This window comes from Equus quagga, chromosome 22 (genome assembly GCF_021613505.1).
Source record: "Equus quagga isolate Etosha38 chromosome 22, UCLA_HA_Equagga_1.0, whole genome shotgun sequence".
NCBI lineage: Eukaryota > Metazoa > Chordata > Mammalia > Perissodactyla > Equidae > Equus > Equus quagga.
The window spans coordinates 19702976-19716993 of NC_060288.1; the positions used below are offsets into that span (position 1 = coordinate 19702976).

The window sequence follows — 14018 nt, forward strand, 5'->3', positions numbered from 1 at the left end:
CAAGTGCCCAAGAAATGGACCCGACTCTCGAGATTCTGAAAACGCGGCGTGACACGCGACCCCGACCCATCTTTGCCCCCAGAGGAGAGCAGGCCCGAAGTGAGTGAGGTTCTTATCCTGACCGTGGGGACGCTGGGCAAGCCCAGGTGTCAGGGCCCGGGAGGGAGGATGATCTGACCCCCTGGATACCCCAGGCTGGTAATTACCCACTTAGCCTCTCGCCGCAGAGCTGACAAGTCCCAGAACTTCGGTTTCAGTCACCTGCACTGAGACACAGGTGGAAGGACCAGGTAGAACTGCGAACCTGCCCTCACTGATGGGTCAGCCGTCCAGCAGCTGTGTGTTTTCCCCTAACTCGTGAAAGGCATTAGGTTACAGAGCTGAGCGAAACCTGGGAGGAGGGTAGTATTCCGTGTCTACTTAGCCTGCACCTGAAAAATAGATTTACAGATGTCTTTCCCTTGGCATTCGTGTCTTCAGTGGACGCAGGCGCCCTGGAAGGATGAGTTACTTAAAACTCCAGCAGGAAATCCTACCCTCTGGGTTCCGCTTTCTGGTTGAGTCTCTTTGACATCCCAACGAGCATTTTTTTAATGCTGCAGTAAAATTCAGAATGCTATCACTAAAATCTTCATACATTTCTTTTTTCTTGTGTGTGTGTCTGTGAAATTGCAATTTTACCCATGTATATTTCTTAGGAAAATCGAACATTCTTTTTGTTGGAGGTTGGGAAATAAGAATTTGATGTTTTGGGGATTTTCTAGTTTCCTTTTTTTTTTTTTTTTTTTTGGTAGAGGACCATGTTCCTCTCTTTGAGGAGGAAGTTTGACTTTTGAAACATATCACATGATTAAATTGATTGCTGATTCAACAGTGAGCAAGCAGGTCATAGAAATGTTCAGTAATTCTGGGGCCGGCCTGGTGGCGCAGCGATTAAGTACGCCCGTTCTGCTTCTCAGTGGCCGGGGGTTCGCTGGCCCGGATGCCGGGTGCGGACATGGCACTGCTTGGCAAAAGCCATGCTGTGGTAGGCATCCCACATATAAAGTAGAGGAAGATGGGCGTGGATGTTAGTTCGGGGCCAGTCTTCCTCAGCAAAAAGAGGAAGATTGGCAGTAGTTAGCTCAGGGCTAATCTTCCTCAAAAAAATAAATAAAAATAAATAAAACATTTGGTTGAATATATTTCTCATCAATAAATTGAATTAAAAAAATAATAATTCAAAAAATATTTACTGTCGACCCTCAAAGTGCCAACCATTTCTCCAGACACTGGGGATAGGCGGGGAACAAAAATGACAGGAAGTTCCTCCCTCGTGAGGTTTACATTCTAGATGAGAAATGGACAATAGACATCACACATAGGAAAATTTATATAGGCGGTGAGAAGGTGAAAAATATAGAGAAAAAGTAGAGTGAGGGGGATCAAGAGTAGGGAGAGTCACGGTGTTAAATAAGATGGCAAGATAGGCGTTATTGAGAAAGTGAAGTTTGAGTGGCGATTTGAAGGAAGTGAGGGAGTTAGCTCTGTGGATGCCTGGGGAAGAGTTTTCTAGGCAGAGGGAGCAGCTGGCACAAAGACTTAAAGGTGAGAATGTGCCTGTCATGTTTGGCTACAGTGAAAAAGTCATTGTGGGTAGAGCAGTAGGAAGAGGGAGTAAAAATAGATGGATTCCGAGAGGTGGGGGGTAGGGCAGATCTTATGGAGCTTTACCAGCCGTTGTAAACGCCTCGGCTTCACTCTGGGCAACTGAGTAATCTGTAAATATGTTGAATTCACTTGCCCCTCAGAATGAGTCTGTCAGAAGTAGAGGATTCCTATCTTTTAGTATATAAATAGCTATTTGGTTTGAAGATCATTCACCTTAAATACTATTGAGGGCACTTTAAGCATATCACCAAACACATTTTTTCCCTGTGAGGGGATATTCATTGGTGGCTAGGTGGTCTGGCCAAATCAGAGCCTTTAAGCATAAAACTTCCGTCAATTGGCATAATATTCTTAGGCACAATTTTCATGTAATTTTGTGTTTAACTTTCAAATATCTATTATATATATATATTATTGATTCTATTTTCAGACAAATTAGAAATTTAAATCGACTTCCCTAAAGTTGTACCATTTTATGCCTGTTTTTTCCTTATACACAGAAAATGGTATTGAAATGTACAAATGAATTACTGTCTGTGGGAAGGGTGGTGCACATACTATCTTCACAGCCAGCATCAAGTTTAAGACCTGGGTAACCTGTTTAGTACAGTGTGCAAGAGTCAGCATCAGTAATCAAATTGTTTATCAGAATAGCTGAAGTTCTTGGCAAGCTATGGACCTTTTCTAATCTCTTACCTAACATTGCTGGATTCCTGAGATGGAGCCCATGATTTAAAATCATTGCAACCTAACCACCCCACCCTAAATGTAATCTACCGCACATCAAACCACATCACAGGTGTGAACAAGTGTGATTTGATTTAATAAAGCTAGATATTCAAAAATTTGTATTAGAAGATCAAGAAACATGGAGATAATGTCTGTTTGAAAAATAAACATTTTACTAGAAGGACTTACCAATGAGTTGTTTAATTAAAAAAAAGTTTAAGTATATTTAAAATGTGATCTGAGTTTCAAAATTTAGATTTTTGTCCTTCTTTTCAGGAAGGAATGTAGAAAATAAAAGTTGAAACAAATGGAAAATCAGAAGTCATGCAAAATTATGTGATTCTTTTTCTCCAGTAGCTTTATCACACTAAGAATGATGACTTGCTTTCTATTTTACTTTTACATAGAAAAATATGTTAAATCCTTACCTTTGGCTCAACGTATTCCATTAGGCAACAATAAGTTTAGTGCTCTCATTTAACCTAATTGCCCCCCCCATATAATGGCAAAATAAAATAGTTATCTTAATTATCCTTCACTTTTCATGTATCTTACTGTTTCTTTGTGAAGCATTTTTTATGTCTTATTGAATCTGTGACACCTCAGCCATGTTAGAGTTTGAAGAGCTACTTAAAAGGAAAACCATTTTGTCTTGTTTCCACTTTCTTTGGTAAGACATGGTCTGACCTGAAAATTGTCAGTTCAGCTCGAATCCAATAATCTCTGTCTTTTTTTTTTGTCTGCTTTTTCTCCCCACATCTCCCCAGTACGTAGTTGTATATTTTAGTTTCAGGTCCATCTAGTTGTGGCATGTGGGACGCCACCTCAATATGGCCTGACCAGCAGTGCCATGTCCGCACCCAGGATCCGAACCAGCGAAACCCTGGGCTGCGGAAGCAGAGCGCGCGAACTTAACCACTTGGCCATGGGGCCAGCCCAGTCTAAGTCTTTTTGTTGTTCTGACTTCATATTCCTGCATAGTTCCATTTTACATCAGCCATTGCAGTTACCTATTTAATGCTCCAACCAGTTGTTTCTCATAGGTTTCTAGTAAATTCATGCATTCTCTGTTTTTGTTTTTTTTTTTTGAGGAAGATTAGCCCTGAGCTCACATCTGCTGCCAATCCTCTTTTTGCTGAGGAAGACTGGCCCTGAGCTAACATCCGTGCCCATCTTCCTCTACTTTATATGTGGGACACCTCCCACAGCATGGCTTGCCAAACGGTGCTGTGTCCGCACCCGGGACTTGAACAGGTGAACCCTGGGCCGCAGAAGCAGAACGTGAGCACTCAACTGCTGCGCCACCCGGCCGGCCCCTCTCAGTCAGTTTTGAGCACTTCCTCTAGGTGCTGGGCAACTAGTGAACACATGATACCTGCCCACCTGGGGCTTTCAGCCTATGGTAGAGAAAAATGAAGATGGAGGGGAAAATGTAAATTGAATGAACATCTTGAAAACTTTCAATATATTCGGCTCATTATTTTATTCTCTAACGACCTCTGGTTTAATGTTGTGGGTGATTGACCAACCTCAATTCCACTCCTCCATTATGGACCCGCCACGTGATCTGGATGAGCCATATCCTTGTCCTTAGCCTTATCTCTGGAGGTGGGCCCTGGTCGACCTGACATTCAAGGTTACCCTACGCCTCATGCCACAGTGCTTGGCTCCTGAAAGCCTTAGTCACTCAGACTCTTGAGTCCACCGGGCCATGGTTTGAAGCTCAAGGCAATGGTCCTTTCTCTTCTAACAGGGAAGAGTAAGCTAGTAGTTCCCGTTGCTGCTGGCATTCATGCTGTAACCTTGAAGGGAGCTGCCTGAGGATGAATAGATACTGTGGACAGCACAGAGGAGAGATTAAAGGAAACCAGGTTGTTAGGGCCTTGTTAAGCTAGGTGAACTAACCGTGGAGCCTGTCCAAGAACTGGACTCTTCATTAATGTGAGCCGCTGCTCTTTATTATTTAAGCCAATTCAGGTTGGTTTGCCTCCAAAGTGAATTATTGCATCTGAGAGTATCCTAACTGATGTACCCATTAAAATAGGTATTTCTGCCTTCTCAAGAGTGGAGGAGGTTGTATTGCAAAGCTGGAGCGCTTAAGTCTCAGGACCTTCGCTTGCTCAGGCCTCTTCCAAGCCTTCTACCTCATTTTATACTTGTAATTTTGTATTCTTTTCATTAAAGAGGACCATCCAAACTGTAGAAGCTTCAGGCCTCACAAAAACTGGATCTACCCTCAGACGTTTTTGGGAGAAAACGTCCAGCTTTCTCTCCGATCCCCTCAATTCATGTCTCCCTAGGGGAGGAGTGCCTTACCTAATTGGTAAATGGCTGGAAGGGTCACTGCGCATGTGTGGCCTGGCCTCTCTGGCGCTCTCATTCAGACCTGCCTGCCCACGGTGGTAAGCTCACTGCAGCAAGCCCTGGACAACAAGCGTGGAAGGGGTCGTAGTTGCTGCCTTCGACCACATCTTCCAGAGTTGGCACCTCTCCAACAAGTCTTTCGAACACTGTGTTAACCTGGTGGCTGTGAAGACCTGAAGAAAGCATCTTGAAAGGCTGGCTCTGGGAGATGGGGAGAGAAGGTAAACAAGGAATGGAGCCTTTTGTAAATACTTGCATCGGCTGCCCCCCAGCCCAGCCTCACCCTGCCCTCAGTTTACTCCCCCTCACCTTAGAGACTGGCTGTGTACCGGGGAAGCAGTGTGCATTTGTGAGGTGACTGAGTGCATCAATTCTTTCCAGAGGAGGTGTTGGGATCCCACCTTGGCCTCAGGTCCAAGCTGTCTTCTCTGTTGCAGCTTATTCAGCAATAAAGCTGATACTGATCTCCAGCTGATGCCTGTATGTATTTCTCAATTGTTTCCCAACTCAGAAAGGTGAGAACGATTATCGCCCTGAAATGATGACAGAAGTCAGCGACAGCAATTATAGTAATATATGTCTAAAAAGCCCTAAATGACCAATTAGTTGGTACTTCCAAGCAGATCACTAGGTGCTATGAAAGGCACACACAGTAAAATACGAATTGCTGATCTCTGGGACTTTACAACTGAAAAGAAAACAGCACTAACATAAATATATATCAACTTATGAAGCCAGCTACAAGTGAAACATGTTTTATATATGTTCAGTTATAATAGGTACAACCATATGAAATTTTCATTTTTGTAGGTGAAAAAAGCAGTTGAATATCAACACTTTCATAGAGCCAAACTAATGTTACCAACACCCAAAACATTCACAGTTATTTGACTTGGAAGCTGGTGCCATCACACTTTAGACCCCTGGTGGCTCCTGCTTCCCCTCCTCCTTGAAGATTTTTCATATCTGGCTCACTGTCACTCTTCCTAACATGATTCCTGTCAACATTCTTGGTGATTGCAATAGCCGCGAAGACAAATCCTTCCAATATTCTGTTTTCTTGACCTCTTGCAATGCTCTTGGCCTCTATTTTACAGCAAATACCCAATTCCAGGGTCGTATCTTAGACATTGAAACATTTCCTTCATTTTGCCTGTGGATGCCACTCTCTTTTGATTCTTCTCTTCCTTGCTGCCCACATCTTGAATATCCTCTGTTGGTTTCTCCTCACCAACTGACCTCTAGATGTAGGGGTGACCCAGAGCTCAGTCTTCAGATGACTTTTTCTTCTATCTGTATCTCAGCCCTTATGTGATCTCACCCAATCTCATGACATTAATGCCTTCTCTATAGATGACTCAAACATGTCACTAGCTCAAACCTGTCCCCCAAACTCAGACATTTATAACTGTCTTCTCAACATCCTCTACTTTGGAGATCTAATAGGCGTCTTAAACTTATCATGTCGAAACATGAACTCTTTATTTTCTCTGTCCCAATATACACTGTCCCTTCCTCAATCTTACCCATCTCAGAAAATGGCAATTCCATTTTCTAGTTTATTTAGGCCAAAGATCTTATAGTTACCTTTGACTTTTCTCTTTCTTACCATACACTCAGTGTACCAGCAAATCCTATTGGCTCTGTCTTCAAAATATATGCAGAATCTAATCACTTCTTACCACTTCTACTTACCACGTACAGCTTCCTCTCATCTGGATTATTGCAATAGCCTTGTAATTCTTATCCTTGCGTTTTCCCATCACCTGTCTAATCTCCACATAAATTGAATCACGTCTCACTCCTCTCCCCAAACCCTCCAGTGACTTCCCACCTCACTCAGAATGAAACCAACGTTCTTATCATGGCCTACAAGGCCACTCATGATCTGGCTGGCCTCCTGCTACTTCTCTGATCTCATATGCTACCAGCTTCGCCTTTTCTCAGGATGCTTCGGCCACATTGGTCTTCTTTATGGACTTCAAACATGCCAAGGATGCCCTACCTGAGGAACTTCGTACTGACTGCTTCCTCTGTCTGGAATCTTCTTTCTCAGATATCTCTGTGGCTCACTCAAATGCTCAAATAGCTCCTTATTAGAGAGGCTTTCCTACAGCATTGTATATAATGTAGGACTCCACGGGTACTCCTTATCTGCCTTTCCCCACTTGACCTGATTCGGAACATCATCACCACCTGACATAATATGTATTTTCTTTTTTAATTGTTTAACATCTGTCTCCTGATCAGAATGCAAGCTCCATAAGGACAGGGATTTTGTTTTGTTTACTGCTTATTCTCAACACCTAGATCAGTGTCTGGTATGTAATAGTGCTCAATAACAAATATTTATTGAATAAATTAAATAAAGGAACTGTATTACCATCATATACCAAATAGTGTCTAAAATAATATAAAGAATCACCAAGTTACAAATGGATTGTTTTCAAGAAGTTTTTAAGTTGGATGTTTGGAAATCAACATGCATTTTCCATACAAATATGAAGTAAGTGCTATTGTTGTCCCTGTCTTTTGGGTGAGAAATATGAGACTTAGATGATGTAACTATGCTTAGGTTTTCTGATTCCAAGCCATGTCCTTAATCACCATGCTAAATTCCCAGGCCAGATCACAAGACCTTATGTAAGTCATATAATTCTGATGTAAAGTATTCTATTAAAAGCGAGGCCTACAATGGAAGATACCTATCTTATACACAAACAGCTTTTCTAGTCTAGATAGACCTCCTAGCTTTCTAGATTGTTCGCTCAATTACACCTGTTCCTTGTTGGGTCTTTCTGCTTGCATGAGCCTATCTGCCTTCTACCTCTCCATCAGCCTCCCTGTTTTCTTGCTATCCTCTTCTCTCCATCTAGATTCCATGGACCATCATTTCAACCATTCACTTGCCAATATGTTGAACATTCTCGATTTTTGTCATTTCATTGCTCATCCTGTAAAACTCCAACCCTGGATGAATACAACTACCTATATCTTCTACATACTTGCACCTGGGCTGCTGAGTTCTGCTCAGTAGATTAGATATTATTATAAATGCACAACCAAAAAATCTACTGGGCCCTCAATACTATGTAGCAAATCTGTGATTCTCATGCTTTTTCTCTCTCCCTTAACAATTCTTTCAAATCCTCTTCTCGAAACTTTGATCATTTACTATTTCTTCAATTACTCTTAGATTATCTTGTCTACATCTTCATGGAGAAAATATAAATTTCAGAAGGGAATTGCCTCAGTTCTCTGCCGCCAAATCTACATACGGATCCACACCCATCCCCATCCATTCTACTCCTCTCCTGTTACAATGGTGATGTTGTCCCTCCTGTTTAAATCCAGTCTTTCCATGTGTCTTCTGGGCTCTCGCCTCTACTCCCTTTCAGGAATACTATGCCATAAATTATGCCTTCTCTCTGCTGCATCTTCAACCTCTTCTTCTCTATTGGCTTCTTCTTGACATTAGCATACTCAAGTCTCTTCCATGTAAAGAAAAAAAAGTCTCCCTTGGTTCCTCTTGCTAACTTCCCTCTCCTCTGTTGGGAGCCAAAGTCCTCAAAAGAGTCCTACTCTTGAAGTTCCCCAACACTCATCCACGGACCAGTTTCCGATCATCAGGAGATTTTGATGCATCTGTGGTAAAAGAAGAAACAGTTAATGTTGTCCGTGTCTGCCCATTTAGCAAGTTAGAGATGTATACGTCAGATGGAGGGTGCCAAGGGTCTTCTCCTGAGGACTGTACTTTATTTTGATATTATATCCTTCCTACTTTTTTTTGGAAATTTAATGCTCTTTTATAAAATTATGGTACTAGTTGGTAGAATTTTAAAAATATTTTTGTTTGGCAAAACAAAAACTTGCTGATGCTGTCTACATAATATAAAAATCTTTTGCATTTATCAGTTCCTTTAAATTAAAAAGTGTGGAACCCAGTTTGTTATATCTATCTCCTCACTGCTCACTCACCCACCAACACTTCCTAGTCTGGATATCGACCCAACCAGTCTACCAAGAATGCTCTTACTGAGGTGCTCAATGAACTCTGGAATGCAAAAGAATTTCATTTCACTACATCTTTCAGTATATTAGATAACACTGACCACTCCCTCTTCCTTAAAAAGTTCCCGTTTTACGGCTTCCGTTATACTACATTCTACTGGCTTTCCGAATCCTTCCTTGATTTCCTCTCCTGTCTTTTGTCGGCTCCTTCTGTACTAACCTACTCTTGTGTTGGAAATCCTAGGTCCATTCTGTCTGCTTGTCTTACTCTACACCATCTCCCAAGGTGATCTCATTCCCTCCCATCCGATATCTGATATCTCCCCATGGTGTTTCATCAACACCTCATGACAAGTCAGAACTGGAGCTCGTTAGTTCTTCCTCCAAATCTGCCCTTTCCCCCCCATCTCAGTAACTGGCTTCCCCACCCACACTCGCGCTCAAGCCGAAAACTTAGGAGTTGCTCTTGACTCCTCTTTTTCCCTATCTCCTGCACGTACTCTTAATTAAGATAGTTAATTATGTTTTAAACAATTCTCAAATCTCAAAAAAATGCAAATTTAATAATCTCACTTCCCTGCTTAATATCTTTCAATGACTTCCCATCACCCTCACAGTCAAGTCCAGAATTCTTAACATGGTCAGAATGCTCTGCTCTGAGGCTGGATTGCTACTAACTGCCTCTCTGGCTTTGTTGCTCATCACTCTCCCTCAGTCATCCCCTTTCAGCCAAAGCAATTCTTCCATCCTCTCTCCTGCCTCAATGTTTCTGCTCACTGGGTTCCTGTGCGTGAAATATTCTCTTCCAGGCACGCTTTCACACATAAAACTCTTACTCATCCTTCAGAGGTCAGCTTAACTTATGTCCTCCTTAGAGAAGCCCTCCGTGACCTACGTCCTTCCAAACAGAGTTTGGTCACCCTATTAATCAGTTCTCACATATCCTAGACTTTTCCTTATCAGTACTTTGCACTTAAAATTATTTGATTAAGGGGCTGGCCCCGTGGCTGAGTGGTTAAGTTCACGCGCTCTGCTGCAGGCGGCCCAGTGTTTCGTTGGTTCGAATCCTGGGCGCGGACATGGCACTGCTCATCAAACCACGCTGAGGCAGCGTCCCACATGCCACAACTAGAAGGACCCACAACGAAGAATATACAACTATGTACTGGGGGGCTTTGGGGAGAAAAAGGAAAAAAATAAAATCTTTAAAAAAAATTATTTGATTAATTACTTATTATTTGTTTAAAGTCTGCCTTCCTTAATAATTTGCAAACTTTATCAAGACAGGGGTCTATATTGTTTATCACTATTATCTGCAATATCTAGCACGATGCCTAACATAGTGTTGGTCTGTAATAAGTATATGATTAGTTGATTGATTACTTGTAGAATCCAGGATCCTAACCTAAGTAACAGTGCTCTGAGGGAAAATGCATCGAGTTCTAGCAGGGGTTCTACAAGCCCATCCTTCTTTTCTCCTCTTTTCTCAACCACACTTCTTTCATTTTCTCTCTCTCTTGCTCCCTTCATACACACAGAAATATTATCCACAGTCTCCAGCCTTCTGTAGAAAGTCTCCAATTTGTGATTGGTGTTGGAAGGAGTGTGAACTTGAAGGAGGACTGGGTCAAGGACCTAAGGTGAGACATCTTGGGGTCAGGCTTTTATCTGAGTATCTCTCAGATAAGAATAGAGATTCTCCAGACTCTGAAGTTTTAGGGGTTTTTTTTTGGTTCTAGCAAAGATACAGGAAGCACAATCAAACCAACCACAATCTTTTTTTTTTCTTTTGATGAAGATCAGCCCTGAGCTAACATCTGCTGCCAAGCCTCCTCTTTTTGCTGAGGAAGACTGGCCCTGAGCTAACATCCATGCCCATCTTCCTCTACTTTATATGTGGGACGCCTACCACAGCATGGCTTGCCAAGCAGTGCCATGTCCGCACCCAGGATCCAAACTGGCAAACCGGGGGCTGCCGAAACGGAGCATGCAAACTTAACCGCTGCACCACCGGGCCAACCCCCAACCACAATCTTATACTTTATTTTATCAGGATTATGTAGAAAAAGACCAAATCTACTCTCGGCCACTAGTATTGAGTCTGTGTCTTAAATACAAAGGTCTGAAGGAGTGGAATCTGTGAGTTGTAGGATTTGCATAATTTCAGCCAAGGTGATTATTCTGATTTACTGCCACCAGCAGTACATGAGAATTCCTACTGTTTTGTATTCTTGCCAACTCTGGTATTACCTGACTGACATGTTTACCAGTCTGGCGGCTGAGAACGCTGTCTCACGGTAGATTTATCTTGCAGCTCCCTGATTGCTAATGCAGTGGTGTGCTAGAGTTGGTGCCCACAAGCCAGTGACATCACACTGTGACTGCGTTCAGTGACATCACATTGGTAGTTTGAATCACCGTGTCATGTTTGCCCCATGGAAATCAGAAAACACTACACATCTGGGCTTTCCCTGCTGGAGAGCCCGTTATCAAAGATTACCAGTACCCCACTGCTGATACGGCTATTTTCTCATGTATTTAGGAGCTTTTGTGTTTCCTTATCTTAGTTGCCTTGGGCTAATGTAACAAACTCCCATAGATAGAAATGTATTTCCCACAGTTCTCGAGGCTGGGAAGTCTAAGCTCAAAGTGCCCGCACATCTGCCGTCTGCTCCGAGCCTGCTTCCTGGTTCATAGACCGCTGTCTTTTCGCTGTAATCTCTCATGGTGGAAAGGGTGAGGGTTCTCTCTGGGGTCCCCCTTACCCAGACGCTAATCCTCATAGTGGAGCCCTCATGACCTAAGCGCCTCCCCAAAGCCTCACCTCCTAATACTGGGAATTAGGTTTCGATGTATGAATTTTGGGGGGACACGAACATTCAGGCTATGTCATACCTGTGTTAACTGACATGAGCAGCTTTACAAGGCAAAAATAAAGTTTTAAGGAAAATGGAGGATGAAAAAAAGAAGAAAAGAAGAAAAAAAAAAAGAGAGGGGGCCGCCCCGTGGCCGAGTGGTTAAGTTCGCGCACTCCGCTTCGGGGCCCAGGGTTTCCCTGGTTTGGATCCTGGGCACGGACCTAGCGCCACTCATCAGGCCATGCTGAGGCGGCATCCCACATGCCACAACTAGAAGGACCCACAACTAAAATATACAACTATGTACTGGGGGGATTTGGGGAGAAAAAGCAGGAAAAAAAAAAAAGATTGGCAACAGTTGTAGCTCAGGTGCCAATGTTAAAAAAAAAGAAAGAGAGAGAGAAAAGCGAGGCTTTATAAACAGGTTGGCAAACTGCGGAAGTACACCTCAACCTGCTAGTTGATAGATGAGCCCCTCTCCTGGGCTTTCTAGATGTCCTAACTACCGGGAAAAACTACTGCATTGTTCTCTGGCCATCTGGTGACAGTCAAGGTTAAAATGTAATTTACTTCTGTCCATAGCTCAGCCTTCAGGTAGTCATGGTAACTGTCACATCGACTCTGGCCTCGTTCTTTTCTCTTTCTTTTATCACCTGTTTGTGTCTTTTGCCTATTTTTTAAAAATTGGGCTTTTTTTCTTTTTAATTCATTCACAGTTGTTCTTTATATATCATAAATACTAACCCTTAATCAGGATTAGTTAAACAAATATCTTCCTCCAGAATGCAGCTTATGTTTTAATTCTCTCATTGTGTGTTTTGATGACTAGATATTCTTCATTTTAATACAGGTGAATTTAGCACTTATTTTGTCTTCTTAAATTAATCCAAGTAATATTTTTTTTTCTATTTTGACTACTAAAATTGTTGTAGTTTTGTCTTTAAGTTTTTGATCTGCTCAGAATTAATGTTTTTTCTGTAAAAATAGTCAGTTGCTCCAGTACCGTTTTTTAATAATCCTTCCTCTCTCCCTCACCCCCTCCTCTGATCTGCAGTGTGCGCTCCACCAAAAATCAAGTTCCGGGCCGGCTGGGTGGCACAGCGGTTAAGTTCGCACAGCGGTTAAGTTTGCACATTCTGCTTCCGCAGCCTGGGGTTCACCAGTTCAGATCCTGGGTGGGGACATGGCATCAGTCGGCAAGCCATGCTGTGGCAGGCGTCCCACATATAAAGTAGAGAAAGATGACATGGATGTTAGCTCAGGGCCAGTCTTCCTCAGCAAAAAGAGGAGGATTGGCAGCAGATGTTAGCTCAGGGCTGATCTTCCTTGAAAAAAAAAAAAAATCAAGTTCCTATGTATAGGTGGGTCTATTTCTGGATGTTTTTTCTGTTGCACTGGTCTATTTCTGTGTCAATACCACATTATCTTAATTACTCTGGCTTATTATGTCATAATATCTAGTAGAGAAGAAAGAACCTCCCTTGTTCATCAGGAATGTATAGGTTACTCTTGGGTATTTGCTCTTCCATATAAATTTAGGTAATGCTTATAGATCTAAGAATTGATATCTTTAACAATGTTGAGTCTTCCTATCTAAGAACACAGTGTATCTCTCCAGTTATTAAGGTCTTCTATAAAGTCTTTCAAAAAAGTTTTATAATTTTCTACATAAAGAGTTTGCATATCTTTGCTACCAAATATTTATTTTGAAATCCTTCATATTTTTGATGCTATTGTAAATTATATCTTTTGAAACATACAAATGTTAAAAAAATAAAATATTTTTAAAAATGTTAAAATTTTGCTGGTATATATAGCAATGCAGTTAATGTTTGTATATTTATTTTGTATCTAGTAGCCTTGGTAAATTTTCTGATTAATTTTTAAAAAATTATCTGTAGATTCTTTCATGGTTTCTACATAGACAGTCATATTATCTGTAAACAATATCTTTGCTTCTTCCTTTTCAAATCTTATACTTTATATTTCATATTACCTTTTTGTATTTTTCAGAATCCGCAGTAAAATGATGAATAGAAGGATGTTAGGGCATCCATGTTTTGTTCTTGCTGTTAAAAGGACTTTCAGTTTCTCATAATTAATTACACTGTTAGTTCTAGGTTTTGTTTTGTTTTTTAAAAAAATCATTAGTGGAGGGGCAGGCCCTGTGGCAAGGTGCTTAAGTTCGCACACTCTGCTTCGGCAGCCCAGGGTTTGGCCTGTTCAGATCCTGGGCACTGACATGGCACCGCTCATCAGCCATGCTGAGGCGGCATCCCACATGCCACAACTAGAAGGACCCACAACTAAAAATACACAACTGTGTTCCTGGGGGGCTTTGGGGAGAAAAAGGAAAAATAAAATCTTAAAAGAAAAAAAATCGTTAGTGGATGTTGAATTTAATTA

The 14018-nt window shown here is 41.8% G+C and overlaps 1 long non-coding RNA gene across 1 annotated transcript in view; it reads left to right on the forward strand.

Moving 5' to 3' along the window:
* LOC124231638 (uncharacterized) overlaps positions 1-14018 on the forward strand; it is a 26475-nt gene continuing 12457 nt past the window's right edge. Inside the window, exons 1-2 of the long non-coding RNA XR_006886629.1 lie at positions 1-99; positions 10293-10394. This is a non-coding gene — a long non-coding RNA (uncharacterized LOC124231638). The remainder of the gene's footprint in view (positions 100-10292; positions 10395-14018) is intronic.